General features: G+C 36.8%; 1 long non-coding RNA gene across 4 annotated transcripts in view; it reads right to left on the bottom strand.

Annotated features, from left to right (window-relative positions):
* The window catches only part of LOC128250710 (uncharacterized), a 353,509-nt gene that overhangs the window by 108,934 nt on the left and 239,575 nt on the right, over positions 1–5,000 (bottom strand). For all 4 annotated transcript variants that reach the window (XR_016238436.1, XR_016238437.1, XR_016238434.1 and 1 more), the window contains one exon: positions 3,583–3,624. This is a non-coding gene — a long non-coding RNA (uncharacterized LOC128250710). Of the gene's footprint in view, positions 1–3,582; positions 3,625–5,000 lie in introns of those variants that run through there.

Raw genomic sequence — 5,000 nt, 5'->3', positions numbered from 1 at the left:
TTGATGTGTCTTCTCAAGCACAGCAAGTTGCCAAAAGTCTCGGTCACTTGCCATCACCTCCATGAGACCCAACACTCAAAGAACATATTCCACCATGACATATCCTCCTGGGTCTACCTCTTCCACAGGTTCCTCCACAGTTAGAAATCGGCACATCTTTATGCAGCTGTCCTCATCCACACGCATCACATGGCCATACCAGCACTGTCATAGATAAATATATCTGTTATTTCTAGCAGGTCAAGTGACAGCTTCATAGAGTTGATACTCACATGGGTCCATCAGTACTAGCGACAATGGTTGTGGTGGAGGGGGGGGGGCAGCAGCAGCAGCAGTAGTAGTAGGATCAATTGTAATAGTGATGATGGTGGGAGATGCCTGTAATGGTGGAAAGAGTGGTAGTGGTTGTGGGTGGCAATGTGTAGGTGGTAGTAATAGTGGTGGTGATGGTTGTAGCTGCAGTAGCTGTGGCAAGGATGGTGGTGGTGGTGGTGGTGGTGTAAAATGGTACTAGAGTTAGCGTTGGTGGTAGTGATGCTGTGGGTGGTGGTGGAAGCACTCGGTAACAAGACGGATGGTTTTCAATGCATGATAAACAGATAAGAATTGGAAATGTTAAGAACTCACTCTTAGATTCCCTGACCTTTTCCACAGAAATCACACAATCAAGAAAACAAAGACGTATGTGTGTGTGTGCATATGCATATATACATACACACACACACACAATGTCCACATGCAACAGTTCCAATGTGTGAACATGGGCAAACACCCCCACACACATGTGCACACATATACACCGACAATTACATCTATTCAATAACACAGACAAAAATATAGTCAGGTATCATACAAACACAAAATGATATTGTTTGTGTATATATATAATATATACAGATATATATATATATATATATATATATATATATAATATATTGTGTATATATAATATATATATAATATATTGTGTATATATAATATATATAGATATAGATATAGATAGCAAAGATGACATTAACCAGCAAACAATAACATCTCCTTAATTTCTTTACATGTATATAAATATTTTCATCAAACCAAATACATAACATATACAGTGTGAATATAGGTGAGTATATAACTATCTATCTGTCAATCTATATATATATGTATGAGTGTGTGTGTGTGTGTGTGTGTGTGTGTGTGTGTGTGTGTATGTATATATATATATATATATATATATATATATATATATATATATATATACACACACACATACATACACACAGACAAGTAAAAAAAAGAACATCATACAAACAAAAAGTCCACACACACACACATTCAGACACACCCACACTTCTTCAGAAGCAAATAAATGTAGATATAAATACATACACACACATACATATATAGATTCGCAAGATTAAACACACATGTACAGATATACGTTCATTTACCTGATGGAAGCTCTTCACGTCAACGATTGTATGTATGTATATATACATATATATATATATATATATATATATACACACAGACTTACATGCACAAACACATTATTATAGGTATGGTCATCTGTGTGAAGATGGTGCTTCATTGAAAGATGGTTCTATTTCCAGAAAACATACATAAAACCAGCTTCTTCAGATGCCCACTACATGCATGATGCATATATTGTTATCACAGTACATATACGTACGTACATACATATATATATATAGTCACATATTCTAAACACCCACTACATACTTGTGCTAAAGTTGTCATATACTGACGCACAGGTATTCATGCATATGTACATAAATATATATATATATACTGGCATTTCCTAGCTTGCATATGTACACGTACTTTCCATATTCCTAAGACATGCAGAGATTGAGAGGAAAACACAAGCATCGGCAATGAGATGCTTACATCAGCTCTTACGCATTTCATATTCTGAGCAAGTCAGACTGGCTCTCAAGAAGATCTTCTGACAACAGCAAGGGAAATAAACATGAGACAGTATGGCCATATAACAAGATGCAACGGCCTTGAAATTCTTACCGTTCTTCAAAGAATTAGGGTTGGAGGAGAAGAAAAGCTGGATGGTAGAACAGATTGGCAGACAACATAAAGGAATGGATATGCAAATTGCTAGTGGGGACCCTAATTTTGGCACACAACCATGACAGACAGAAACTACTGACATGCAATTTGTAACAATGTTATGTGTTTGTATAAATAGAGTGGAGGGACATGGCTTAGTGGTCAGGGTGTTGGACTGATGATCAAAAGATTGTGGTTTTGATTCCTGGACAAGGCAATGCATTGTGTTCTTGGGCAAAACACTTCATTTCATGTTGCTCCAGTCATCTAAGCTGACAAAAATGAGTAATCTGGTAACAGACCAGCATCCCATCTGGCTGGGGAATTTATATGCCATGGGAGCCAGGAAACTGGCCCTTATGAGTCAGCATGACTCAGGAAGGTAACTTAATGTGTGTATGTGTGTGTGTGTGAAGGCACATGGCTTAGTGGTTAGGATACTTGGTTCATAGTCATAAGGTCAAGAGTTCAATTCCTAATAATGCACTGTGTCCTTGAGTAAAACATTTATTTCATGCTGCTCCAGTTCACTCAGCTGACAAAAAAGTTGAAGAAGAATAACAATGATAATAATAATGGTTTCAAATTTTGCCACAAGGCCAACAAGTTCAGAAAAGGGGGCAACTCAATTGAATCAAATCCAATACTGAACTGGTACTTATTTTATCAAACCTGAAAGAATGAAAGGCAAAGTCGACCTCAGCAGAATTTGAACTCAAAACAGACAAAATGCCACAAGGTATGCTAACGATTCTGCCAGCTCACCGCCTTAATGATAATAATATTAATCCTTTCTACTAAAGGCACAAGGCCTGAAATTTTGGGGAGGGGACTAGTCAATTACATCAGCCCCAATGTTTCACTGGTATTTAATTTATGGACTCTGAAAAGATGAAAGACAAAGTCAACTTTGGGGGAATTTGAACTCAGAATGTAAAGACAGATGAAATGCCATTAAGAATTTTGCCCAGCATGCTAATAATTCTGCTAGCTTGCTACCATATTGGAATAATAACAATAGTAATGGTTTCAAATTTTGCCACAAGGGCAGCAATTCTGGGGAGTGGATGAGTCAATTACATCAACCCCAGTACTCAACTGGTACTCATTTTATCGACTGTGAGAGGAGGAAAGGCAAAGTCGACCTCAGAACATGAGACAGATGAAATGCTGGAGAGCATTTTCCCAGGCGTGCTAACAATTTGACCAGCTTGCAGCCTTACTATAACAATAATAATAATCCTTTCTACTATAGGCCCAAGGCCAGAGAATATTATTCTTTTCTACCCTAGGCTCAAGGCCCAAAATTTTTTGGGAAGGGAGCCAGTCGATTAGAGCAACCCCAGTATGCAACTGGTACTTAATTTATTGACCCTGAAAGGTTGAAAGGCAACATCAACCTCAGCAGAATTTTAACTGAGAACATAGTAGCAGACAAAATACCGCAAAGCATTTCACCTGACATGCTAACGATTCTAGCAGATTAATAAAAATGATAAATGTTCAACATACCTTCTGGAGTTATGTAGTATATTGGATGTATGACCAGAGAACCTGTGTAATAAAAAACAATGTATCTCATATAAACAATAACTTAAGACAGAAATGAAATATTTAATGGGGAGCTTGGAGTGATTAACAACTAAGATTAAGAGGAAAATTAAATTGTTAAAATTTATCTAATTTTGTAAAAATACATTTATACATATATACATGTTTATATAATCATCAATTAACATCCATCACCCATATATATATATACACGTATGAATATATACATGTGAATTGTTGGCGATTTTTTTCATTCTATTGGACTTTCCCCTGTTTCTGAAGAAGAGCTTTGCTCAAAGTGTTAAGCCACCTTTCTTTCTTTCCGAGTACCTTGCAAGTACCACATCCTTGCATTGTTTTTTTTTTTCTGTTTGTTCTTTATTTTGGGGGATTTACTATTATATATATATATATATATATATATATATATATATATATATATATATATATATATATATATACACACACACACACACACACACACACACACACACACACACACACACATATAGCTGTGTGGTAAAAAGCTTGCTTCCCAACCACATGGCTCGGGTTCAGTCCCACTGCGTGATACATTGACCAAGTATCTCCAATTATAGCTTTTGAACTGACCAAAGCCTTGTGAGAGAATGTGGTAGATGGAAACTGAAAAAGCCCAGTGTGTGTGTGTGTGTGTGTGTGTGTGTGTGTGCAGTGAAATCTTCCTGCATTGCTGATGCATTTTAAGGGTAGCATCATTGGAGCATTAAAAAGTGATTGTACAACACTTCCACTAAATACACAAATGCACACACATACATACATATGCAGACACATATATACACACAAATGTATTTATATATTTCTACAGATTATACAGGCACAAACACTTGGAGTTGGTAGATGGAAACTGAAAGAACCTGTCACTTTTATATATATATATATATATATATATATATATATATATATATATGACAGGCTTCTTTCAGTTTCCATCTACCAAATCCAAGTGTTTGTGTTTGTGTATATATATATATACATACACAAACTGATGTTGGTGTCTTTACATTCCCATAACCTAGTGGTTCAGCAAAAGAGACCAATAGAATTTAAAGTCCATCTTCCATGCTGGCATAAGTTGAATGGTTTGACAGGAGCTGGCAAGTGAAAGGACTGCACCAATCTCCACCATCTCTTTTGGCATGGTTTCTATAGCTGAACTCCCTTCTTCAAGCCAGTTACTCTACAGCGTGGACCGAGTGCTTTTTAAGTGGCACCAACACTGGCAAGGTCTGTTTTCAAAGCTGGATGCCCTTTCTAATGTCACTTTACAGAGTGTACTGGTTGCATTTTATGTGGCACCAGCACCAGTGAGGTCACCAAGCAACATGCAAGACAAG

Source organism: Octopus bimaculoides, chromosome 25 (genome assembly GCF_046866305.1).
Source record: "Octopus bimaculoides isolate indiv1 chromosome 25, ASM4686630v1, whole genome shotgun sequence".
In the NCBI taxonomy this organism is placed as follows: Eukaryota; Metazoa; Mollusca; class Cephalopoda; order Octopoda; family Octopodidae; genus Octopus; species Octopus bimaculoides.
Note: the sequence above shows the minus strand (reverse complement) of the source record. Positions and strands in the feature narration are given on the sequence as shown.